This window comes from Vicugna pacos, chromosome 13, assembly GCF_048564905.1.
Source record: "Vicugna pacos chromosome 13, VicPac4, whole genome shotgun sequence".
In the NCBI taxonomy this organism is placed as follows: Eukaryota; Metazoa; Chordata; class Mammalia; order Artiodactyla; family Camelidae; genus Vicugna; species Vicugna pacos.
In genome coordinates this window covers 18,616,689-18,644,146 of record NC_132999.1, presented here as the reverse complement: position 1 = coordinate 18,644,146, position 27,458 = coordinate 18,616,689, and the positions used below count along the sequence as shown (strand labels likewise).

Genomic DNA, 27,458 nt, shown 5'->3' with positions numbered 1-27,458 from the left:
AATGCATAAAGCAATGGAATAAAAAGGATATTATTATTGTCCTCATCTTACAGATAAAAAAAAAAAAAACAAAAGAAAAGGCAGCTTAAGTAACTTGCCTAGGTCACATAACTTGTAAGTGACTTAAAGCCTGTTTTGAAACCTAGTCTGGATCCAGCATCCACATTTTTCATGACCACTATGAAACACTGCTTTATGATAACTAGTATTGAGAATAACAATAGTGCTTACTCCTAGAATTATTTTAAAGATGCATTCAGTTAACACATGTAAAGTTCATAGAAGTGCTTAGCCTATAGTAGATATTCAGTATAGATTAGTAATCATTATTATTTAATAAGGATTAAATAAAATGATACATATAAATAACTTAGAAATTTAAAATGCTCACTTTATTATTATTTTACTACCTATGAAGGACAGAGTGTTCAAAAACAGTTTATAAGAGGGAATCCATGTCACTTCCACTTCCTGGGTAATACGGGAGCCAGGCTCACTTGCTTGCAGGGGTGGCAGTCAAAAGAAAACAATGGGGAGAATCCAAAATGAGCCCATTATGTGAATTCAGAGGGAATTAATCTTTCACTTGCACCTGAAGCATCTACCCCACAGTACTGTGGCCTCGTAGTGCCTTTGAGCCATATCATTATCATTATTCTTGGAGTGATGGGAGGGTCAGGGGCATTCAGTACCTGCTAGTGTTGAAGTCTATCACCAACTGGGAGAGAGAAATTATTTTTGTAGTTTTACACGCAGAAGACACTGTGGGAGAGCATCTGATGCTACTGTCAAATCCAGATATTCCAGCCTCAAGTATGTCTTTAATTTCATTTGCAGTGTTGAAATAACTTTCTAGGCACAACATGGTACTGCTTCTGCTGGGGATCCATGTCAGCAAACCGAAACTTAGATAACTTTGTGTCTGTGCAAATGTTCCTCATGATCAAGAGTGAAAGGATTTCAATCTAAAATGGAACCAGAGGGTTTGAAATGGAGAATCTCAGGCATGCACCCTCAGAAAAATCGGCTTTAAGAATTGAGTCTCCTGATTTACAGAAGACTAAGAGTTACCTCCTGACCAATGAACATGTAGCATGAATCCCTCCCCATCCTCAAGCCAAGGACTTACAGCTTGGACTCCGGCTGGACTCTCCCCTGTTGGCACTCCTTGCCCACCCCAGATGACAAGTCAACTATTGAGTCTTCTCACCCAAAACCAGGTTGACTATGTGGCCTCAGTCAATCAGATATTTTATTTTTTCTCTCTTTCTTGTTCTTTATTCTTTATTCTATAAAAGTTTCTTGCCTTCTGCCCCATTCTGAAGTTCTCCAAAAGAAGATTCACTTCATGAAGTTTTATATAAAGTTTGTATCACTTATGTAGCTTTTTCATCCTTTTTAAAGTTTTTAGTGACCAGGAGTGAGACCCAAAGCTGAATGCTGGTTCCTTTACTAAGAAAGGCATTTGTTGGATTTTCATTTGAGATTTAGGATAATTTTAAGTAGAGAATAACATCAAATACTGACCTACGACGTGGAACTATCCACATGAATGCCAACTTGTCTATACAAACACTCCAAAACCTATATTCTGTTTCTAAGTAATTTGGCTCACTGTATTCTAGCAGTATGGAAATGTCACACAATTTTCTAAGATGGGGGAGTAGTTTAGGTGCTGATAATGTTACTTTCTCAGAGTCATTACTTGATATGATTATGTATTTTCTATATCAAATGAGTAAAAGTATATAAAATAAAAAATCAAGCTTAACCAAAAAAATGTATTACAGTATTTTTCACAAAAGTACAGGTGGCCACGGAGTCAGCACTAGAATTCATGTTGCTATTTATTTTCTCAAAATACTGACCTGTGCAGTCAAACTCCTAATTCAGTGGAGAAACAGAACTTTCAGGCAGCTTAGTTTCCCCAGGATATCGCTCCTAGCTGCCATTTGGTTTCACTGTACTCTACATGCTAGAAGGAAGGCTTTCATGATAATTGTCCCATTATCATGTATATTGGTTTCTTGATCATTTATAAAATCTACAGCAGACTGGTGAAAAATTGGCGGTGACAGCTTGTCAAGAGGCATTGTGGATTGCTTTATTGAACACTATCATTCGTCTTCTTAACATTTGTAAGTCATGGGCATTGAGTTTAAGGTATATGGCATTTAGCTTTATTTGGTCCATAGTAGAGCCTAAGAGAGAGCCCTTACTTGAAAACATGAGCTATTAATTTTAAAGTGGATTGTGTGAGAAAATGGAGATAGAATTGAGCAAACGAGTAGGTATTACTATGCAGGAAAAAAGCAAACAACCACCACCACCAGGATGTCGTACCCTGCAGTTCTGGATTCTTATCAAATGTTAAAGTTTTGTATCAGTCATGTCCCCAGTAGGGAACAGATTGCATTGGCAAGTTGGGAATTTGAAGAGAGTTTAATAAAAGTGATTACAAAGGGGTAGCAAGTTATAGCAAAATTTAAAGGGATGATGTAGTAATATGGACACTGTTACTACCCTTAAACTAGAAAAGTAAGGGAAAGATGAAGTTACAGGAATCAGGAGAGAAAGCACTTTGACAAGATCTGTGATCATCTTCAACTGAAGCACATAGTCGGGTGGTGAAAAAGCTGTGAGGATGGGTACCACAATTTTCTTCCTCTCTCTAAGCTTCTGCTGGCGTTCTTGGCTGGATCCAACTAGTAGCCAGACAACAAGGAAGTTTGTTAAACAAGGGTTTGGAAGGTTAGGAAAGCAGAGAGGCATGGGAAAACACTGAAGAAAGTCTATACACAGTAATTTTTGATGGACTCTTTAAAATTATTTCTGTATTTTTAAACCAACTCTCATAGTCTCCAATGCAAATATAACATGCCTTGATTTACAAGACAATTTAGAATATATTATTGTATTAATCCCTTAAACTTCCTGTGGAATAGAAAGAAGGAAATACTGATCTCATGAAATGATTAAATGGATTAGCAAAAAACATTTAGGTAGGAAGTGTTAGAACTTGGATTCAAAGTCATCTTCTACTTTTAAGCCTAGTATATGATTTTTATTAGGTTCCCATTATTCAAAATATTTCAGAGTATTTATTTTCTTCCCATAAAACAGTAAATGATTTTTTTTTGACAACCTTAAGCATCTGCCCTCAGTCAACTGAGTGGTACATGAAGTCAAGTAACCATTTTGGTTAAACTATTTGAACATAATTGACTATTAATCAATTAAGCTTATGGCTTATAGACTCAGTTTTAATAGTGTTAAACTGAAAGACAAAAGAAGTCTGGGATCCAAAAGAATCTCCTTTATCTTCTTGTATAATTCTAGAGAATTTATTTCTGAAATATGGTCTAACTTAGTCATTATAGTTATGGTAACATTTTGAGGAAATTATTTAACTGTGTATTTATTTGTTCAATTCTTCATAATACCTAAGTGGTCTGTGTGAAGTAATGCAGAATCCTTCACTGGGTTGCATTAAAAGTTTGATGGCAGAGAGATGGTTTATCATTTTGGGCTGTCCTTGGTTAAGGCTACAATTTATAGTCATCATCACAAGTGTTCTGCAGTCCCACAGTGTAATGACTCAGTGTGACCTGGTGGACAGATTCCTTGGTTACAAGTAAGAGCTGGATCCAGTCTGAACTCTGATACTAGCAAGTTGTGAGAGAGTGTTAGCTTCTCAGTCTATAAAGCACAATTTTTGAAAAATATGAAGTGGAATTTTGTGGTCCAAAGATCATTTTCCACCTCAACTGTTCTTTCATTTTAGAATTGTTTACTTAAGTACAAAATACTGAATTAGTGTAAACATGGCAATTGCTTCCTGTATGTTGTTTAAAAACTTGTAAAACAAATGTTAGTTCCAATCCCTGCAGTGTGAATTTCAGTCTGAAAGTAATTAGCTCCTTTGTTTTGTGTTAATCAAAATGTACACTTTCATTGGTAGCAGTAGTATAAAGGACTGCTGATTTGATTTCTTTTCTTTTCTTTTTTTTTTTTTTTACTATAACGTATTTCCTTGCAAGAGTAGCTATACTGTGGCAAAGTAAAGGCCTAATATTTCAACTTGGGTGTGTGTGAGTAATTATATGCAACTTTCAATATACCTTGGTAATTTAGAATAAATATATTATATTAGATTTCAATTCATCAAAAAGCAAGTAATGTTGAAAGGTTAATTCAAGTACTGACTTATACTGTGTTCGTTTTATAAAGGCATAGAAACAGCATTAATAATTTAGAAAGTATATTGCTTATGAAACTAAGCACTTTTAAATTGAACTGGATTTCTAGTAGAGTGCTGACCAAGAAGTCATCCTCTTAACACTTCTTCTTAGTGTCTAATACATCTTAGTGTTAAAACATTTTCCAAAAATATTTACTGATTTTATTAATAGGTAAAACTTAATTGCATGTAAATATCAAAAGTGTTTAATTTAGTTTGCAGGATTATTTGTAATTATTTCTAACTGGGTCACTCTTTAGAGAGTTATTAGATGTGATAGAGATTGGGAAGCATTTCAAATCAAAAAGGAAAGTGAATGAAGTTTTATTTCTCCTTTAGCGGTTGGAACGTTCTCTCTGAAGGGGATGGAGCTGTCCTAGCTGTCTGTGCTCAGCATTTCTCATTTGGTTTTCTTTATGGAGAAATCTCATCCTAAATCTCGAATTACGTTTTCAAAGCCGTGTGGGAGACTCCTACCCCAGAGATCCTGAACACACAACTCAGGACTCTGACTCAGGACTCTGATGTCTCTTCTTCATCTCCCTTCAGCTGCTCTTTTCAGGATCCCTCAAGCACACACTTCTTCAAGTGCATGCTTTCTTTCACAGTGTGCCTTCTGCTCAGAGCATGTTCCTCCCCTCTAGTCACATGTAAGACAATTTAATGTTACTTTCTTTTGAAAGTTTTATCCTGACCCCACCTGTCCCTTCCATTTTCTAGCCTGCCCTCCATCCCAGGAGATAACTATTAGATAATTGTTATATTTGTGTTGGAGTCATCCTTAAACTTAAGCTACATGAGGGTATGGATTTTGTTAAATTTGCCATCATTCAGAATAGTGCTTGATACTGATTGGATTTTTTAAATGAGTAAATGTTTGTCTCTTTTCCTTGAGGTTGTGCTCTGTTTTCTGTGGAGATATTTTCTTTTATATACTATAGAGTTGTTAGGCTTGGAGGCTTTAGACAAATACTAGGTGGTTTAACTTTCTGAGTTTACCCGAAGTAAATTTTCCTGGGGGTGTTTAAGATTATGAAATATGTGAACTAGTTGTAAACCTGTATCATGCTCCTATTAAAAAGAGAGAGAGAAAAGAAAAACAAAACAATTATTATGAGTCCAGAAACATCACAAATTGCATTGCAGTTCTGAGGAGACAGTTGCCTTATTTCTAATTCTCTTTTTGAAATTCACCAAAGTGAAAATGCACACTTAATACACCCATATGATGCTTTGAGTTTACAGATGAAATACTTGCTACAGCATTTATTCTTTTTTCCTCATAGATTTCACACCCTTGCGAAAAATCTAGGGACACATGCTAAGTCATTTGATTTATTTAACTCCGAATTTCTTTGCTTTAGGATTATAAATCAGACTCTTATTGTCACTTTTAATGCAGAAAGGGTTATTTTGTGTTCATAATATAGATCAAGATGTGATTTAAGTTGAATGTTGTCAAGGTAACTCCTTTTTAAACCGTGAGAAGAGACTTGGCTGTAGCCCAAAACTAATGGGAGTCATATTTTATAACAAAAAGCAATAAGTTAGTAAGAGACTTTGCTCCTCCTTGCAGTCTCCACAAGCACAAATTCTCATCAGTATTCACAGCTAATGCATTTTTTGCCAAGTCATAAACTCTTTCAAAAAGCCTCTACTTAATATTGTGGAAGACAGAAATTCTGATTTTCCAAGGAAGCAGCAAAAATAGAGATCTTAGTTGGAGGAATAAGATATAAGATGCCTGACTGTCAAAGGAATCCCATTTTGAAAAGAGACCATCAGACAGTAGAGTACTGTGAATATAAAATTGAACAAATTTTCAAACTGAGCATAAAGGGGCGTCATATTGCCAGGACTTATCCTCTTCCCCACATTTTACAGAGGGATCCTTCAACTGATCACATGGAAAAATATGAAAAGAAGTAATTTACATCATTCACATCTACTGTTTAATGACTTTGGAGAAATGAGAGCTAATTTCACTTGTGTTTGCATGTACTGCAGACACTTCTTACACATTGCTCATAGCTCTTGTAAGGCTACTTGTCTGTAACGTAGAGTAGATACTGATGTGAAACTATAGCAAAAGTTTCAGGAAAGCTAGTTACTTAAACTGTCAACTTCTGTGACTGCCAGTGTGCCTAAGATATAAATGTAAAATGAAGACCAGTGTGAGCAAATAAGTCAAATGGGGGAAAGCCACTTTAAAAGTACTGATTATGTTAAGTCATCTTCCTAGGAAAGCAAGTCAGTTTTATTTACTACATTTATAAATTTAATGAAAAGAAAAGGCTAATTCAATTTACAACTTTTACTTAAGGAAACTCACTTTGTTCTTCCATTTTTATATAGGATGTGAGATTTCCAAGGCTCTTATTTGCCTATAAACTTCCCTTCCCAGCTTTTCAAAGAATTTCAGCATTTCAAGGACATTCACGTACCTTTTTAATCTTTAGTTTTGGATTATGCAGCTCCATTATGTTCACATTGTTATTCCTGTCTTCACGTGTTCCTCCTTCATGGAGGTGTCATAGATGGAAGTGAATAGTATTCTTTGATGTCGTTGTGGCTTTCTTCAAGAAATATCATCAGTGCATTCATGGATGTGATCTTTCTCCTTTGCTCTATGTGCTCTGCAAAATGTTATGATACAGAAGTCTTTCTTTTTATTTTCTCCTTGATTTGTGTGATAGTAATGTTCTTTTATTTACATGACTAAATTCCAAACGGCACTTAAGCTGCTTTAGACATTGTAATAAAATCTATCACTTACCTTGTCTCATTTTGTTCTTCACAAATTGGTTTTTAAGGTGATCAAAGTGTTTTTAATCTGTTTTCCAGGTGAAAACCCTGAGGTTCAGAAAATTTAAGTAAATGGTAAAATCAGGATATTAACATAGGTCTTGTAACTCTAGTGGGCTTTTCCGCCTCACAAAGTTAGCTCAAATTACTTTAAAGACATAGTCACCAAGTTTTCTTAGGATCATCAACTTAATAACTAAAGTATCTCTAAGTGCTAATAAGAGTAATAAGGATGAGTCCTCAAGAGAGAAAGTTAATTCCTACAAAACTGTGCACATGTGCGTTGTTATTTTTTCTTGTTAAAAGAGCCATTGTTCCAAATAAAACATTATGGTAGAAATGAAACTTTATTTTAACTTTTCACCTTACCTTTTCTTGAGCACAACTAGAGATTATATTGAAGAAAACGTTGTTTTAGACAAAGAGTCTTTTATTTGTAATCTGATAAGAGACACACAGTTTCATCCACTGATAGTCTATTGCTGGGATGCGTAACATCACTGTCCTAGTCCTAGGCTGTTATAGTCAGTGTCTTACTTAGGTCATTTCTGTTGGAATTAGTTGCTTATATTACTTAGTAATTTAAAATTACTTAATTTTTATATTCTATAATTATTTAGGCTGTTTTAAATTGACCATTTCTGTTCTTTAAATCAGCACCTATTGTTAAAAATTGGGTTTTTTTAGAAAAGAATGTTGCTCTTTTTGTTCCTAGGTATTTGATAATTTTGTGAATCACTCCATTTAGATCATTTAGTAAAGTGGAAGAATATCATTCATTTCAATTCTGTGTCTTGATTTAACCTGTCTTAACATGTATTTGTTGTCTTTTAATATCCTCTCTAAATAATCTCATCCACTCCCAAGGATTCCTCTGCCAGAAAAAGCTGAGAACTGTTGAATTTCCATGTTCAACCTAGAAACTGTCCTGACCTGCAGATTACATAGCCAGTTCCCCACTAATCTCTCTACTTAGATGTCTGAAAGATGACTTAGACTAAGAGACTCATGACCTTTATCTAAACTCTCAAACTAGCCCCTCCTTCAGTTGTTTTCTTTCTCATTCAGTGATAAAATGATGTATCCAGTTTCTGAAGGCAATAATTTCAGAATCAGTCTTCACTCCTCTCTCTTTCTCACTCCTCCTTCAGCTCTATCACCAAATATTATTGATCTAACCCCTTCTTCAGTCTGTCACATTTCTACCACCACTGCTATTGCTGTAGACCAGAGAACCACTGCCTTTTATTCCTGAGACTAGAGATAGAGCATTTTGACCATCCTTCCTAATTTCTATTGTTGTTTACAATAAGTTCCAAATGCTTCATACAGATAACAAGTATTGTTAAGATATTGTCTCTACCCACCTCTTGAAGTTCATCTCTCATCCTCCTCTACTTCTACATCTGTGAGTGCTTCAGGTCAGTGGGACATCAGTTGTTTCTACACATGTTTGCTTTTTTCACATTTAGGCATTACAGCAGGAAATTGCTTCTTCCAGAAGCTCCTCTTCTTCACCACTACATCTTCACATACATAAGTTTACAACATTCTTTATGTATTAACTAACTTGTCACTTCTTTGCTAATCTCCTCAGAGCTGATTAGGTGCCTCAGTAAATGATCTCTCTGCATCGCCTTTTATGACACTCATCAAAATTGTAATTATATGTTTATTGCCTACCTTTCCCTTTAGAATTTAAACTTCATTAGGGCATAGACCATTTTATTTCCTCTGCTGAGTTTGTGTATCTATCGTAGGACACTGACAAAGACTGAATGCAATGAGCATATGAGTATTTATTGAGGAAGTGAGTATCATTTTGATTCTTGATTATTTGCCCACAGTGCTATCCATTTCTGAAACCATCATGCCATTTAATTTGTGGGCAAATATATTTTTTATACATTTATATTCAAGTCCTAGTGCAATATAGAATCTAGCCAAGGCCAAAAACTTTCCTTGACCTTGGGTCAGTTAGGAGCCTTCTTTTGATCCTGCCATTCAGTTAGTGATAAATTTGACTTTGAAGAATTGGGACTGTTCTAAAAAGCAAATTTTATTTCCTTGGTAGCAAGCTTAGATGTTAAAAGTTATTTGCCAAATATTATTAAAATTCATGAAATTGGACAGAAAATATATATCTAAAACCTAAAGATTTCAGAAATCAAATCACAAATTTTAAACCTCATAAATTGAGGTCACATCTACATAGCCCACACTGATTCCACTTAGTGTTTTTAATTTTTTTAAATAAATGACAGTAGATATATAAGTAAGGCTTTTATATCCAGAACAAGTCAGAAATTATTACATTTGAAAGATTTAATTGCATTCCTTGGAGTTTTTCATCTTGTGTGAATTAAATGAAAATGTACATTTTCATATTATGAAGTTATTTTGTTATTTTCTGTGATTTTATCAAGTATATCCTGAATTCTAATCTTCATTCTGTCATAAAGTTACATTTTAAAAATCTACTAATTATAAATCATCTTGAGACCTTTACTTGCCACATAATGTTCAGAAAGCAAGTAAATAAAACGTCTGCTGGGGTCAGCTGCTTCTCTCCCCTTGGAAGACTGCAGCACCATCCATGTGCTGGTACTTATTCAACGCTTCTAGTTAGTGAAACGCTTCTGCTAATTCTGAATCTTCACTTACTGTAATTGTGGGCCTCAACACTCCCAGCAGGATTCCTTTGGAGGAGGTTTTAAACTCACTGTGAGTGTGCACATGGCGGCTGGAGAGATAACCTGTTTAACCCTCAGCTGGGAGGCTCATCACAGAAGCTGAGACATTGGTCTAAGTGCCCCACCTCCATCAGGAGGCAGGTCCTTGACAAGCTGAAGCAGCTTTCTTCCTCCACAATAAATCCCTAACACTTGCATTTCAGTCCCAGTGTTGCCATCCTTGCAAAAATTACTGTGGGAGCTGACTACGTGTGTGATAGCTGCTTCTCTTTTACGGCCCGAGTCTAGGAGAAAACGAGCTTCCTGACCTTTGTCGAGCTCCGGGCCTGCTGACGGGGAAACGTGTTCGTCTGCAGGACTTACAGGAATTTCCCGTTTCCATGACTACTGATACTCCCTTGTTCATGCCCTGGTATCTGGAGACATCTCAGATTTTCAAAGTTAATTTACAATTAAATGTGATGACCCATTTTGCCATTCTCCTCTGGCTTGGAAAAGATAATGCATCAAGTTGACTGGACCACTGTACACATGAGAGGAGTCCTTGCACAGGACGATGCATCTGGTCCAACCAGACTCCATCCGGCACGAGAAAAATGTCCTCCTGGAGGACACTGGTTGGGAGGCAGAGATCATAGAGCAGAAAAGTTCTGGGGCAGAATGTTTGTGACTCAGAGCAGAACGGAGTCGTTGGTTTCACCAAGGTCTTCCCATCAAAAGCCAGAAGGGCTTCTGGAGGAGGGGCGGGAGGGGAGAAGAGAGGGAGGACGAGGGGCTGCACTTGGGAGCAAGTCAGACTCCATGTATAGATCGACCTCAATTTAAGAGAAACTAAATATATAAGTAAATACATAGAATGTGTATGTGGAAAAATGCCTGAAAGGCTATAAACCAAAACAATAGATGTGGTTGCCTCTTGATGGCAAGTTTATAGGTGGTTTCCATTTTCTTCCTTGGCTTCTCTATTTTCTACATTTTCAACAAATGCACTCATTGGATCACTTTCGTAAGAAAAAGTGTGAAAGGAATGTAAAAATCCCAACATTTAAAATGACACAGTCCTGGCAGCAACAACGACAAAAGACAAATCAGTTAAAAGGAAACAGACAATTTCAAACCTGGTCTCCCTGTGTGTAAGCACTGCCTGCATAATTAATTAGCAATGTAAATCAGTGGAAGGGAAGTTTCTTCCTCAGCTATTTCAGATCAAATTGGTTACCTTCATGAAAATAAAAGTTAAATCCTTACCTCACATCATACTCTGAAATAATGTCCTTGCAGATTAAAAATCAAGGGTGAAAAATAGTAATATGCAGAAAAAGAGAAAAATATCTGATGCGCAAGTAAATAGGGAAGAGTTTTAAACACATAGTGTGAAAAAGAGTATGAAAGCAACAGGGTACCTCCTGTAGCTGCAGTCAGTTTAAAATCCTTGCCACAAACATCATCAGAAACATGTGGACATTACAAAGGAAATAAGCACAAACTTTAGATGATAAACAAAGTGTTACTATTTACATATTTTTAAAAAGCTAGTACAAATCATTAGGATTAGAATAGCAAAATGTGTAAAAGACATGAACAAGAGACACAGGTGTAAGTGGTGGGACACAGGGTGTTTCCCCGTCACCCTCCCTTCCTGTCCTAGTCCTACTTGTGCAGGGTAGGATGTTAATTTCTCACTGCAGGATTTTCTGATTCCCTGCAGCCACCTTGTAGACGGAGGCAGCTTGTAGTGAAGCCAGAGATGGTGTGTAGGAGTCCCCATAAGACTGTTTTTCTCTGGCCTGAAAGCCAAATAGCACTTTGGCTGTTTACAAAATTCTGCCAAAAATCCTGTTTACAAAATCCTTGGTTTGGTTTTTTCCCTTGATTTTCCTGAAAATATTGCTTTATTGCTGCTCTTTTTATTTTGCTTGCATGTTGCTTTTAAGAGGTCTGATGCACAGTTAACTCTCTTGCCCTTGGAAAGTGTTTGATCTTTCTGCTTTGAAGCTCCAGGGAAAGTTTTGTCTTCAAAATCTGAGAGTTTTAACAGGATATGTCTCTAAGAACATCATTCTGGGTCAATTATGCCAGGCACCTGGTGGACCTGTCCATCTTCAGTTTATTTCTGGAATGTTCTATGACAGCTGGGCAGATGAATCCTGCTCTTTTGTTTGGGTTTTGTTCTTCAGTAGCCCCTTTCTCCATTTCAGCCTATTCCTCTCTGATACTTTTTACTTTTTGCCTCATTTTGTTTTTTGTTTGCTTTTCTGCCTTCCTTCACTGTCTCATTACATTTTTATTTGAATGTTCTTTCCCATTATCTAGTAGTTTAGCCTTCATTTCTGAGACTAAATTACTGAATTTGTGTTTTTCTTTTTTTTGTTGAGTCCAATCAACAATTTTTCCTTTCTTCTGTTACTGATCCATTTTTGTTTTTAATGCTTGCTGTTCTAATTCATTAAAAAAAATCACATGTTTTTGAGGCTATTTAGTTGATCTTGGAGTAATTGAGTTACACTTTTTTTGAAGAGAGGAAATTGGGAGAGGGACTTTTAATTACCTGCAATGTGTTGATTTTCAGTCTGTCCCTCTGCTAGCAGATCTGTATGGATGAGGACTGATGGGAACTGCTTCCAGGTGTGTTTCCTGTGGACAGGTATCTGTTCATTGTGTTGAGAGTCCTGTTTCTGGAAGTTCTTCCCAGTGGGCAGCAAAAGATGTGAGTGATGTGGGGAGCTGGTCTGTGTATCACCTGTGCCCCCGTGTTTCCAGGGTCCCAGGAGTCTCCCGCCCCTCCTCACCAAAGGCGGGTCCTCACCACCTACCTTCCTCTCTCCCTCAGCGCCTTCCCATCCTGCTCCCTGCAGTACTCAGTCCTTCTCCGTAGTGTTTGGACCCCCTAGGACCCTTTCTGCATTTCTTTCGTTCTCTGGAATCTTGGGGTATTTTTAGTTCCATCCATGGGAAAGACCTTTACCCAAAAAAGAACCTTGTCTCCTTTGGGACGGCTTTTCAGGACTTCTGTCTGCCAGGGCTTGCCAGGGGAGCTCAGGGAGGACTCTTTCTAGATGATGCACTACAGGAAATTTGAAGAGTGGAATAGTCTTATTTTCTAAGGATACTGTGTGATCTGTTTGTTTTTCTTCTGATCTATATACACTTCAGAACCACTATGACTTCAGACACTCTGATGTGCCCTGAAAACTAAATTCTGAGCCTAACTTTACTCTAAGAGTTTTATCAACAGGTGTAATGTGACTGCCTCAGGAGAGTGAAGTTCCCCCAAAGTGAAATTAAGAAAAACACAGAAGGACAATTCTTTAAGAAAGGTCATCTGATTTGGTATTATAATCACTAGTACATAAACCATGTAAACATTTTGTTGATCTCAATATAACTAGTGATTTAACAGAAATGAAGGTAAGAAAAATGAATTTATGACAAGAATATTTAACACCTTTTTATATTTATGAGTTTAGTAGTAATTTATGAGTCATACATTTCTTTATTTTATTATCCTACTAAGGATCTCTGGACAATCAAGCTGCCCAGTGAAAAGTAGAACCAGCCATCTTTTATGTTGTGCCTACTTTAACTTTCTAAGAATCATGATTTTATATCTACATTGTTTATATACAAGTGTATTTCCCGAGGTATTAGGATAAAGGCTATTTATGGGACAAACACTGGGTACAGGTATAATTCTTAAAGGTGTAGAACGTGAAACAATTGCAACTTGATCTGTGCTCTGCAAATGTAATGGGGATTTAAGTTCAGACCCAGCATGTAATTTAGTGCCCAAACCAGATGCTTCTGGGAACGAAGTGTGATTGACAGTGGCATTAAAGTCATGTAAACTGGGATTATCACTATCCTGACTGACATACTATGCTTGTCTCACATCAGGACGAACCTTTCCATTCCAAGAATGTTGGCACGGAGGCCCTCGGGTGCCTCCAAACATCCGCTTTCCCGCGCCTTACCCGCCGTTCCCTACGCAACACTTGGTGGGCCTGGGGGTGAGCGCGCCCCACAGGTCGTGCCTACAAAGCGGGCTGGGCAGCCAGCATGATTGCACGTGCCGGGGTAACGGGTCCGAGGCCTGGCGCTCCCGCACGCGCGAGCGCCGCCCCTCTCCGGAGGCCTCGGGCTGGCCACCCCTTCTGTGCGCCACACGCGGTGCCTCCCCCCAGGCAACCAGTGCGCAGGCGCAAGGCATAAAGCCGGCCAGCGCAAAGAGCTCCCATTAGTCAGAGCAGCGGCAGCGGCTAGGATCCCTGGATCATCTGACTGACAAGCGGTTGGGTCTTGTTCCTGGGAACCTGCTGCATGGAGCGCCCGAGGATGTCTCCGGTGAGGAAGGTGAGAGCCACCGGGCCAAAGCCACGCGGGGACCGGCGCGAGACGGGGGAGCCATTGGGGTTGGGGGGACGAACGCTGCGCGGCAAGACAGACAGCTGGGGCGCCTGGAGGGCGCCTGGGGGCGGGGCAGGGACCCATGGGGAGCCTTGCGCGGGGCCCCGGCACCCGAGGCCCCCTGGGGTATGGGAGCGAGGACCAAGCCGGGCTTGACGGAGAGGTAACATACTCAACTTGGCCTCGCGAGCCGAGGGGGCGGGGTGGGAGCGACGAAACCCGGGAGGAAGCGCCGGCTGCCGTGGGGCTCCGCGCTCCGCTTAGCTTAGGCACCGCGAAGGGATGAGGGCAGCAGGTGATCGGCGACTTTGGCCATCAGCATCTCAGTCGCACAGACAGGGGTCTTCACCGCTGCCGCCGCTCCGACCTGCTCAAGGTTTTTTGCACTGTGGGGCCTTAGGGCTGGCGCCTGCGCACTGCGCGCCACTGAAGGCACCGCGAGCGGGGTTCGGCGGGCACCCGGCGGCATCCTCGGGCGCCTCGAGACCCCCGCTTTCCCGCGCCTCACCCGCCGTTCCCCACGCCACAGTTGGTGGCCCGGGGGGTGCGCGCGCTCCCCAGGTCCTGAGTGCCAAGCGGGCTGGGCGGCAGCGTGATGCGCGTGCCGGGGTACCGGGTCCGAGGTCTGGCGCTCCCACCGGCGCGAGCCCCGCCCCTTTCCTCTCCGCGACCGCTGCGCAGGCGCCATCCGTAAAGCCGGTCTGGGCAAGGGGCTCCCTTTGGTCAGAGCGGCGGCAGCGGCAGCGGCGAGGATCCCTGGGCCGGCTGACTGGCGAGCGGTTGGGCCTTGTTCCTCGGCACCTGCTGCACGGAGCGCCCGAGGATGTCTCCGGTGAGGAAGGTGCGAGCCCGCGGGCCAAAGCCGCGCGGGGACCGGCGCGGGACGTGGGAGCCATTGGGGTGGTGGGGGACCATTGCTGCGCGGCGAGAAGGACAGCTGGGGCGCCTGGAAGGCGGCTGGCTGGGGCGTGGCAGGGACCCAGGGGCCGACTTGCGTGGGGAGCCGGCACCCGAGCCCCCATGGGTGTGGGACCCCCGCTTTCCCGCGCCTCACTTGCCGTTCCCCACGCCACAGTTGGTGGCCCGGGGGGTGCGCGCGCTCCCCAGGTCCTGAGTGCCAATCGGGCTGGGATGCCAGCGTGATGCGCGTGCCGGGGTAACGGGTCCGAGGCCTGGCGCTCCCGGAGACGCCATCCCCGCTCCTCTCTCCGGAGGCGCGGTGCCGCCCTGCGCTCTCAGTGCGCAGGCGCCATCCATAAAGCCGTCCTGGGCATGGAGCTCCCCTTGGTCAGAGCGGCGGCAGCGGCGAGGATTCCTGGGGCGGGGGGCGGCTGACTGACGAGCGGTTGAGCCTTGTTCCTGGGCACCTGCTAAACGGAGCGCCCGAGGATGTCTCTGGTGAGGAATGTGCAAGCCAGCGGGCCAAAGCCACGCGGGGACCGGCACGGGACGTGGGGACCATTGGGGTTGGGGTTCGAGTGCTGCGCGGCGAGACGGAAAGCTGGGGCGCCTGGAGGGCGGCTGGGGCGTGGCAGGGACCCAGGGGCAGAGTTGCGTGGGGAGCCGGCACCCGAGCCCCCATGGGTATGGGAGCGAGGACCAAGCAGGGCTTCGCGGAGAGGTCACAGTCTCAACTTGGCCCCGCGAGTCGAGGGGGGGGTGGGGTGGGAGCGAGGGAACCCGGGAGGAAGCGCCGGCTGCCGTGGGGCTCCGCGCTCCGCTTAGCTTAGGCACCGCGAAGGGATGAGGGCAGCAGGTGATCGGCGACTTTGGAGGTCAGCTTTTCAGTCCGCCCGGCCAGGGGTCTTCAGCGCTACCGCCGCTCCGACCTGCTCTAGCTTTTTTGCACTGTGGGGCCTTATGGCTGGCGCCTGCGCACTGCGCGCCACTGAAGGCACCGCGAGCGGGGTTCGGCGGGCACCCGGCGGCATCCTCGGGCGCCTCGAGACCCCCGCTTTCCCGCGCCTCACCCGCCGTTCCCCACGCCACAGTTGGTGGCCCGGGGGGTGCGCGTGCAGGGGTACCGGGTCCGAGGCCTGGCGCTCCCACCGGCGCGGTCCCCGCCCCTCTCCTCTCCGGAGGCCTCGCGCTGGCCACCGCTTCTGTGTGCCACGCGTGGTGCTACCCTGCGCTCCCTGCGCACAGGCGGCATCCATAATGCCGGCAGGGTCAAGGAGCTCGCATTGGTCAGAGCGGCGGCAGCGGCAAGGATCTCTGGTTCGCCTGATTGACGAGCGGTGGGCCTTGTTCCTGGGCACCTTCTTAACTGGAGTTCTTGAGGCTGTCTCCCCTGCGGAAGGTGCCAGCCGTCGGACCGATGCCACGTGGGAGCCAGTTGGAGTTGGAGAAAAGAGGACTGCGCAGTTAGACGGACAGCTGTGGCGCCTCGACTGCTAGTTAGAGGTAAGGTACTCAGATGTATCTTTGCGGGAGGCTCCCAGGGGTGCGGGAGCAAGCACCAAGCGTGGCTTTGAAGAGATGTGAAATTTTTCTCTTGGCTTGGCAAGCTGAGGGACCCGCGTACACCCGGGATGGGATCGCTGTTTGGCGAGGGGCTGCGTGCCCCGCTCAGGCTAGGCACCGCAACTGGATGGTAGTGGCAGCAAACTGCACCCCATTTCTCTCCCCAGCGCAGGCGGGTAGACCGACCGTCTCTGGAAATGGATGGAAGGCGCCGGGAGCCTAGGTTTCGTGTAGAGGGCGCGGAGTGCGCAGAGGATAGAGGGCGCGGCTGGAAGGCGGGAGGTGTCATTCGTGCAGGGTTTGAAGTCCATGGCTACCAGGGGATTGATGGATTGCGCCGGGTAGGTTGCCACGAGTTCTCCAAGTGAAAGGGGAGCCTGGAGGATTTTTTAGGAGCGGTTGTTGAGCGAGGCTAAGGATTCTTAGAAATTTCCCCTGGAAGCTGTTGCCATTCTGGCCTGGCTGTCTAAGGGCAGCTGGAAGATGTAATTATTACAGTCTTCTCAGTGACGGGTAGAGGCGGCAGACATGGTGGCCCCGTGCCGGGCCAGGGGAGTGCCTGGCTCCTGGCACCCCAGTTGGGCGTGCTGCGTGGGAAGAAATGGAGCGGAGTACATGGGATTCGGTGGAGACCGGGAAAGAGTCGGGGTTGGAGAGAAGCAACTGGGCCGAGAGCCCCGAGGCCTAGCCGGTTTGCAGGGGGAGAACAGTGAGAACCAGCCCCCGGGGTCGACTTGCGTCAGAAACTCAGGAGTGTCTCCCTTGGCTCTCTCTCTTCTCCCAAAAGTATTCCGGCCAACTGCGTGTCGCTTCCCCCATGAATGGCGACTTGGCAGGTCTCTGGATTCGGGACTTAACTCCGCGATTGGCTCCTATGGAGCGAAAATAAAGTTGTCTGCAAGAATTTGTTCTTGTGCTGTGGGTGGTTTTGGAGCCGGAAATGTAAAGCTCACCTGGGTTTTCTGTTGTCTGCGGAGGACTTCAGACAACGGCTTTCCTGAGGGGCCTCAGCCCCGGGAGTCTTGGGACTTTGCTCATAGTAACGGTGCGTCCTGGTGGGCAGTGTGTCTGATTGGAACTCGGAGGCCTGGTAATCTGTGACTTCAAGAGGACTCTGATTTGCAGGTGTCAATTAATAGTGTTAGTTATTAGAAAATCCCCTGGCATCTCAGCATGGCCTGAAGGAGCCCAAGAGCCTCATCTAAAAGGAGTCCTTCATTCCCTCAAAGCTAACACCACAGAACCCTTTCCCCTTTCCCACACCTTGGAAGGAACAGCATTTTAATTTGAGGTTATTGTACATTAAAAACACCATGTTCATTTTACTTCCTTTGTATTCTCTGCAGAAGATAATAGGTAACCAAAGCAAAAAATGATGAAATGATGAAAAAGTCGTTTTTGGCAGGTCAGGTTGTTACCCTGGTGTTTTAAAAAATGTCATTAATTAGGATTTTCCAGTAGCCAAATTGTCTGGTACAGGCAGCTGGGTGACTGTTACTTTCTCATGGCTTGGAAGGGACTGCCTTAGAATATTTCACACCCCACATCTGGCAACATGACCAGCAGGCTGTGGGGAATACTCTGCCCAGGCACATCTGGGCTGGGAGGGCTGTGGACCTACTGAATGGGAACAGCATGAAACACTGCAGTCCTGGAGCACACGGCCCCTTTCCCCCACCACCTCGAGTTCGTCCCAGGTCAGGAGTTCCACACGTGGGGCCTTGATTCTCCCTGATCACCTGTCAAGGAAGGCTGCTTTGTGTCTGTGAGCCCCTTTTCCCCCTTCTGGCCTCTCCTCACTAACTTCTCTGCTCTTGGTTAAGAAGTCTGTAGGTGTTCATTGACTTACCCCAGTGATCAGGGTTAGCTTCAAGAGCACAGTGAATTCTTTATCAGATCATACAAAGTGATGAGGTAATTGGAGGTTTCTCACCACAAAGATGCTTTCTGAAATATGACATCTAAGTCAGCTTTCAATGCTGTTAATCATTTTCTCCCTTTCCTTCCAAAGAGCTTTGCTTGCACTTATAGTATAGCTGTCCTAAGTGGTGCTGCTGGAGTCAGAAATAAACACGGGTTTATTTAGCAATGTTTTTGTGAGCTTTAGGTTTCCTCAGTTGTAAATAAATTAATAACAAAGTGTTTATTTTAATGGAGTTCAGATTACTTTGCATGATTTGTCTCTGGCAATGTAAATGTCTTCCTGTGGCAATCTGTTGCTTCTCTTATTTTTGTCTACTTCATTTTTGAAATTGGTGGAAATTTCACATTTAATATAAAGGAAAAAAGCACTTTGCCAAATTTGAGTCACATTGGATTCTGAACACCCAGAATCCAACCAATTCTGAAACTAAATTCTAATATTTTAAAGATTGTTAGAGGATTTGTTGTCTGTGGTTTTAACAGAGCATCTCCCATCATGTGCCTGCACGATGAGATTGAAGAAATGCTGTAATCCTTTTATATTTGAGAAAGAACTTCATGGTTTCTCAGTTTTCCAAGGAGTTGAATGATACATTGGTTATAGATTTTAAAGGGAAATTAATCAAACATATTATTTATCGACCCTTGGAATGGGTATGCCATGGTCATTCACTGGACATAATAAAAATAACAACGATTCATCATTTTGGCCAGATGGAAGTCATATTTCAAGCATTGCCACATGTTGGTTATAAAAGATTTATGGGCCACCAAACAGGAAGTTAGCAGGAAAAGCGTTCTCTGTGGTTAAGAATCATTCTGATCAACCACAGGTTTACGTATAAGTTGTTTTTATTCAGTAACCATCTTCCCAGCTGATCGCCAGCTTTTGAAGTAGGTGCCGTTGTCTTCGGTCACAAAGCCTGTTCTGGGTGACTTTGTTTATTCACAACAAATGCACTGGTTTCTGGGAGCTAAGCTGTGGGCCTCGGGTGGATGGTGGGGATGTGGGGGTGCAGACTCCTCTTTAACTGCACCTGCTGTCAGAAGGGCGGTTACGTTTACTGCACGAGTCCCTTCCAGGGCTTGACACCAGCTACAAACAGCAGGTTTGAGTTGGTGTTGCTCTCCTGGGAAAGGCAGTGGGAGTCCACGTGCAAGCCAGCTCTTCTTTTTTCTGTGTGGTCTGTGCACTGGCCTGACCTGTGATAAGAGAGTCAGGCAGCCCCTCGAGGGGTCCCCCACTCTCAGCCCCCCATCAGGGGGATGCCCATTTCTGGCTGTTCCCACACTTCCCACAAGGAGCTTCAGTTGGGTGGCTCTCAGGGACCACGTCTCCGGATTTGGCGCTGATGGTTTCCATGCTGGGGTGGACTGTGTGTGTTCTTGAAGGCTCCATCTTCCTTGGAGGGTCTCCAAGGAGTTGAGCTCACCAGTCCGATTAGGACAGCTTCCGTGACCTGTGCCATCCAGCCTCCCAGGACAGCTGCATGGGGATTTCTCTGGAGAGCCAGCCTGGCCCACTTTTAGGATCTGGCTGTGGTGGGCCCACTCTTTGCTTGAGGGTGGGTCCTAGTGGGGTCAGGAAGTCAGGACCACACCCCTCGCTCAGGAGTAAGTGCCCCTGTGAGGAACATGGCATTTCTTTGTAGCCAAGAATGGTACCTGCCTTTGAGGGAAGTTTAGGAAGTAAAGCTGAAGGATGTAGGGCCAACACTGCACAGCCTCTGAGGGTGGGGCGGCGTGGCCAGTCTGGAAAGGAAACCAGTACCCAGGGCAGCAGGGGTTCTACAGCTTTATAAAGCAACCAGACGGCACGTCTGAGTCTTCAGTTCATCCACTGGCTTGTCCTCTAGTGATACTTTATTAAGAGTCATGGCAGGCACTCAGTTAAAAAAAAAATCTTTTGCATATAACTAGTCCCAGCAATTTCACTTCTGGGAATGTATCCTGAGGAAATAATCATGAATTTACAGAAAATTAGCTAAAAAGATACTCACTCCAATTTTGTTTCACAGTAAAATATTGGAAGCTAGCAATGACTGAGATTGGATAAGTTCATTATGATAAAGCAGTTTGAAAAAAGATACACATCCATTACAAAGACGAAAGTGCAGTATTTGATGCTACAGAAAGGTGTTCCTATTACACGAAGTGGAGGAAGCAGGTTGTAAAACAGGATGCACAGTGTGGTCCCCTTTCCCTGAAGCTGCTGTGCAGAGGGCAGTCTGGGAGGACCCCCGGGGCCAGGGAGTGAGGGGCTGTTCATCCAGTGGCATCTGCACCTTGCTGGGGTGGGGGGCCTCTCTCTGGGCCATTCCCTGAGCTGCCACCTGGGAGGCGTGGTGTCAGGGCCTTTGCATGGGCCTCACCAGCCCGCGTGTGCTCCCCAGACATTGAGGGTCACTCCCCATGCGGCACTTCCTCAGTGAGTGGACTCCATCACTCCCCTACCTCCCTACCTCCCAGTTGCTAGCCAGTGTATTACAGGATTTACTCCTTACATGTGGGTGTCTGGTCCCCAGTTCTGCTGGTATGACTGGCATCTCCTGAGCTCTTACTCCGTGTCACGTGCCCTGTGGAGTGTGGTATGTGCACTGTCTTGTTCGTGGCACCACCCCTGTGAGGCCAGCCGCTCGGAAGAGGGGCCAGACCAGGAAGAGGGGCAGTCCTGCGTGGGGTCTTGCCCAGCTGGATCTGTAGCTGTTGTCCCCAGGGCCCCTGGCTGCAGTGTGGTGTGTCTGGGTCAGGGCAGGGTGCTGGCCTGGGGACCCAGCTGCAGTGCTTGCTCAGCAAGTGGACAGAATCAAAGTACCAACACTCCTTATCCAGGGGTGCCAAGCCTGGAGATGGTTTGGTTTCTTTTTCCTTTTTTTCTATTTGCATCAGAATGTTTGGCCTCAGGTCACAGAAAGTCCCAGACAAAGTGGCCTCACCAGGACTGTCTGTTAACTCCTAGTGAGGCTGGGGCAGAATATGCGAGAACCCCAGTTCTCCTCGCCTTCCTGCTCTGCAGCCCTCGCAGTGGTGGCTTGACCCCCCACATTGCAGAGGGCCATCACCATTCAAAGCCATCACTCTAAGTTGTGACAACTGGTGGAACGGGGACTTGTCCCTCCCTGAGGTCCCCAAGCTGCCATATCAGACCCTCTGGAGCACGTGTGCGGAAACAGAGCACAAGTTGTCCTCAGCTCAGGTCAAGTTGGGAGGTCTTCTTGGTCCCTTGAGGGGTCGTTCTGTAACCAGGCTCTTCCTGCCTGGTGGCTTTGCCACTGTCACCCTCATCCAGCCCAGAGCGGGGCGAGCTGGGGGCCACGTGGGCTCTTCTGGTCCAGCTTAGCCTCTGTCCCGTGCGCACTGGCCTCAAGGCCTCAAAGGAGGCAGGGAAGAAGCAGAAGGGGTTTGTGACGGGCTGTTTCTGTGAAGCCCTCCTGGTATCGTTTTTGGAGTGAATACACCTCACCTGGAGGTTCCTCAGGAGTGTTTCCCTCCTGCCCCATCACGCTGGGCCAGGTGTAGCAGGAAGGATGGGACCATCGTTGGGGTTTAGATTAATCTTAAGACACCTTTGGGCTGAGCTGTGTCTGGTGCCCTGAGGCCTTGAGGAAGAGGCCCAGCCCTGGGGACCAAGCCCACTCCTCTTAGAAATCAGAAGTGGGTGGCTGGTTATTTAACAACAGTGTCTAGTACGCGGCTGTTCTGGATTTATAAATTGCTTAGGGCATGTAACACTTGTGTAATTTAATGTCTTAAAGGAACCTTTATGCATCATCCGTCTGGTAAAGATTTCAAAGATACTGTAAAGTGAATAGGACAGAGAAGCACCTGCTGAACCCAGTGTTGCGAGTCCCCCTTTGATCCATCAATCACATGGTTATCATCTGATGGATGCAGGTGTCTGTCCCTCAGGATTCTCTCCTCACAACTCCTAGAAACTCAAGCTAATGCTAGTACCGCAGAGTCCACCGGAAGGACACGGACCAGCCTCCATCCTGAGGGAAGGTTGGAGCCCTGTGGCAGGTCCTGCGGGAGCCTCTCCGCACTCCATCCCGGCCTTGCTCTAACAGGTTGAGTGTCCACGGGCTGCTCTCTTCCACTCTGAGGTGTGCAGGGCACCGGAGTGGGGGTGGCACTGGGCTGGGCAGACCTACCCAGTCTTGTTCTGAGGCCCCAGAGGACAACCCATGCCTGGCCTTGCCCCAGGAGAACACTGGAGTGCAGCCTCGGGGGAGGGCGAAAGACACCAGGTCTGAGGTCATCCTACAGCGTGTCTGGTACTGCTAAGACGGATGCCACGTAGGCAGGCGGGTGAGACCAGGGTCCATGGGACTGAAGTGCAGGGGTGTCCTCGAAGACCACTCAGACTGTGACTGTGGTCTCAGTCACAGGCACTCTCAGCTGCTGTCCCTCTTTCACAGTTCCCTTTATTCCAGGTCTGGGGTGTGCTTTGCAGAGTTTTCAGTGTTTTCCCAGAAAGCCAGAATAGGCAGAACCCAGAGGTCAGTGTCTTATTATTGGACTTGGTAAGGCATTTCCTTGGCTCCCAGATCTTGTTTGACATGTTTACTCCACCTTTGGAAGCTTGTCTCCTTTGTTTTCCCAGCCCACCCCATTTAACAGAACCCTTGTCCACTTCACCTTGCTTGCTTTAGTTGTGTGTCCTTGAACCTTCTCCAGCTTTGCCTTTATGAGACATGTGACTAGAACCACACCTGTTCCCCTGGGGTCAGGAAGCACCAGGATTTTACACAGACAGGGTGATGCTTTCTGATTTATTCCAAATGCCTCTGTTGATGAGGGCCAGCAATTTGTCGATTTTTTTGGTCATATTTTCTCAATTAGCCTGAGAGAGTGATGAGTTACTCACTTTTAATTATTTGACTTGCTGAGCTCCACCAAATGTTCATACCTGTTACCATGCTCGAATATTAGCAGAGGTGGATGCTGGCAGTGGTTACAGGTCTCTCTACTGCACAGTAAGTGGTTTAGCTGAATCAGTGCCCCTTCTGTCCCCAGTGTGACTTGTGAGTTGCCCTGTTGCGGTTTCCATGGAACTAGACTTAAGTAGTATGATATACTTGGACTGAGGATCTGTCTTACAGGTTATCAGTAATAAACTAAAGACCAACAGTGATCAGCTGGCTTTTATATAAAAGAAGACACATTTGATGGATTGATATTTTAATAGCAGAAACAGAACTTTTGTCTGTGTCAGGCCATATTTAGGCAAAGCTTGTCCTCAGCATTTCTGTTGTTGGTGATACTGACCCTCCAACTGTGGCCCTCTAACTGTCTCTCAGCTGTTTATTGTAATTAGACAGCATCTCAGTCTCATAAACTTATCTGTGTAGTACATTAGGTGACAATCCTTTAAGATTTGTTATTCTTGGGCATATTTGCATTTTACTGCTAGTCCAAGGAATAATCAAAGTGACAACTCCCTGGCACTGGAATGATTTTGGAGAGTTGGATGGGAGAAGTAGGCGCATGCCCTTTTGCTTCATCGTGAGGCTGCTTCTGCTAAGTGGATGCTCTCAGATTTGTTAAGTAACAAATATTACATCGATGCTTTGTTCTCATAACCTCACATACTAATTTTTTCTTGTTTTTTTTTTAATTGAAGTACAGTCAGTTACAATGTGTCAATTTCTGGTGTACAGCATAATGTCCCAGTCATTCATATATAATATATAAACACACATATATATATATACACACACACATATATTCATTTTTATACTCTTTCATTAAAGGTTATTACAAGGTATTGAGTATAGTTCCTTGTGCTATACACAACAGATTTGTTTTTTATCTGGTTTTAACATTTGCAAATCTCAAATTTCAAAATTTACTAAGTTTGTCCAAATTATCCTTACTCATCGTGAGGATGAGTTCTGTGATTCACTGAGGTTTTCTTTGAAACTCAGGCTGCTCGAGTGGACGGTGTTCAGTGGAAGCCTCTGAACTGTGCTAGTGCATCCAGCTCTCCGCATGTGCACCCGCTGCAGGCAGCCTGCTATTTTCAGGTGATTTTATTTCATATGGCATAAACATCTGAATTCAATAGGCTGTTAAAGTATCCAAGTTTTCTTTCGACAAGTTAGCTAGATGGCCTTAAGCAGTGAATTAAGGCAAACAAAAACCTTCAAACTCTAATCCGAGGATATTGAAAATGCTTCATACCAGCAGGCTGGAGTCACAGAGCGCAGTTCTGCACTGAGTGTGGCCCCGCAGGGGGTCCTGTCACACAGTCCGCACAGCTAATGCTGGTCGAGGGTCAGTTTTGGAGGGGGAAACCAAAAAGCTTTAGATCTTTTGCTGAATCACTTTAATGTGCTTCTAAAGCAAATAAAAACCATTTGTAAAAAGGTGGGAATAATACCAAATGGCCTGTACTATCATGCAGCTCTTCGCTGCCTTCAAGTTACTTTGCAGCTCACTTAGGACTAATGCCTTTTTGGAGAAGAGATCTGTGAGATATGTTTTGGATAAAATTCTGCAGTCCTGGCTTCTTGCCTTGCCAGTTGAAATATATTTTCAAAAATCCTTTTTATGATTTCAGGTACATAGTTTGCATGTAAAATGATACCCTAAGATATATTTTACAATTTCACAGCGGGACATGTTTCCAGATCTTGGCAAAGGTCTCAAACAACTCCCCCGTAGAAAGAGCTTTTTCTAACAGACAAGTGAGGTGGAGAGAGCAAAGCTGACACTTATCCCTGTTTTTCTCCAGACAAGGATAAGCGGACAACAGAACAGTGTGGTCCTGCAGAAGCTGAAGCCTGATGCTCCTTACACCATCACCCTGTCCTCCCTGTGTCCTGATGCGGATGGAGGTCTGATGATGGGAAGATGCAAGACCAGTAAGTGAACCTGGACTCCTGTGGCTTTTTTAGTAACCATCATGGGGATGGAATCACGTCTTCCACTGTAAACACTGGGGTGACACAGGGTTTTGCTAAGCTTTTAAAATGCATGTTAGTAATGCTTTTCATTGTTTTTGTTTGTTTTGTGTTATGAGAGGGTAGTAATAAGGTTTTATTTTTTAATGGAGGTACTGGGAATTGAACCCAAGACCTCGTGCATTTTAAGTACACCCTCTACCCCTGAGCTATACCCTCCCCCCAAGATCTTAATTGTTTTTAATATCCTTAGTGGACTTACCTGTCTCTGGTCTTGGAGAAGGGTGTTTATTACTTTCTAGGATAACACAGACAAGAAAACAAACTATGCTCTGGGGCCAAAATACCTTGTGAAGGGATGAGGCATGACCCAGATGATCACAGACCTTTTTTCCTTTATTCACTATTTTAGCAGGTATTTGTGGGGTGCCTACTACAGGGGTCCTGCTGTGTTCTAGGGTTCCTGGGACCCCTCAGTAAACCTGGGCTTCATGTGTGCTGGGTTGTCAGATCACATGTGATGTGCTTTCTGTGCCTTTCAGAACCTTTGAGTACCGTGAGGAACTACAGAGTGTATGACCCTGCCACCAGAACTTTGAACGTTCGCTGGGACCACGTGGAGGGAAATACTGACCACTGCAAGCTCTTCTGTGCACCAACAGCAGGTGATCTGAAGAAACTGGTCATTATTTCCTGTAGGGAAAAGTGCATGTTAGTTTCAGCTGTAGCTTGCGAAGTGGAGATCAAGAGTTAACCAATTCACCACAGTGCTGAAGGAATTCATGTTCCTTCAGTAGAACTTGACAGAGGGTAGTCGGTTGGGGCCTTAGAACCTGGGCGATGGAAGCTTCTGGGGTATAGGGGCTGGAGGATTGAATCATTCCAGGGACTTTTCAAGAAGGTGTGAGGGCATGTGCAGAGAAGTGTTCATCAACTCTTATAACAATTTGTATGGTGGCATGTCCTTAGGTCCCAATATTATAGAACCTCCTTCTTGACTTGGTCTTGGGTTAAAATGTTTTGAGTATTTTATTGTTTGAAGTATTATTTCTTGTACAAGTTTTCCAAATCAAGTCCTTTCATTTTATTAAAATCCTTAGGTGCCAATCCCTGGGAACATGAATTATGCTGTTCTTAGGAATCTGCAGCCGGATGCCCATACACCGTTACAGTGGTTCCCGTTTATCCTGAGGGCGATGGAGGGCATACACCAGACACTGGAAGGACATGGAAGTAAGAAAGCAGACAAATTTAGCTTTTTCATGATGCATTTTGCTTTTCAGTATAAAGGCCATATAGGCCTGTTAAAATTTGGGAAATTCATAATGATGGAAGAAAAATGTAACAATTGCCCATAGTTTACCTACCAGCTCCCATCAGTTGTTAATATCTTAGTGTATGAAATAAAAAATGTATAATGGCATTCTTCTGAAATGATAAGTTCAGGATTTGTAAATGCGTATGCAGTTATCAGTATTCTCTGTCACTGAAAAGTTCATGAGTTTTGCTTTGTGCTCGATAAATTTGTGTGAAGCAGTTTTGTCACTGGCTTTCAATGTAAGTTGTTGAAATCTGTTGGTCACGTTACTTGATAGCACATTTCTCTGCTGCTGAAGTGCATTTTGGTGTTGAAAACCTGTGTTCTTTCATTTGCTGTTAATATGTTGAGAAAGCAGTTTATTGTGGTTTTGCAATTCTTTGTAGTATTGTTTAAAGGCTTTGGTGCATACCTCTAAATATTTTTTTTGGCTTTAAAATACACGTGCTGATGGCTAAAAAAGAAAGCAAGTGTGGATGACTTCTTTTGGCAAAAGATTAGTGGTCTTAGAAAAATGATGTTATTGGCTAAACTGGAGTTTGGGGTTAATACATGGATTTAATTTGCATGTCTTTCTAAGCCTCTATTGGGGCAGTTAATTGAGAACTGAGTGTATCTTTGATTCCTCCCTATGTTTGCCTTTTCTTTGAATCACAGAAGACATTCAGTGTCTGTTTGTTGAATGAGAAGAAATGAATGATTGAAAC

General features: G+C 44.3%; 1 long non-coding RNA gene across 2 annotated transcripts; it reads right to left on the bottom strand.

Annotated features, from left to right (window-relative positions):
* Positions 1 to 1,864: 1,864 nt before the first annotated feature.
* Positions 1,865 to 14,508, bottom strand: LOC140700886 (uncharacterized). 2 transcript variants are annotated; one of them, XR_012079623.1, is made up of 3 exons: positions 14,320 to 14,508; positions 6,685 to 6,876; positions 1,865 to 2,705 (listed from the first exon to the last, which is right to left on the bottom strand). It is a non-coding gene; the product is annotated as an uncharacterized lncRNA (long non-coding RNA). The 2 variants fall into 2 exon arrangements; XR_012079624.1 differs by lacking the exon at positions 14,320 to 14,508 and adding an exon at positions 7,017 to 7,089.
* Positions 14,509 to 27,458: the final 12,950 nt, after the last annotated feature.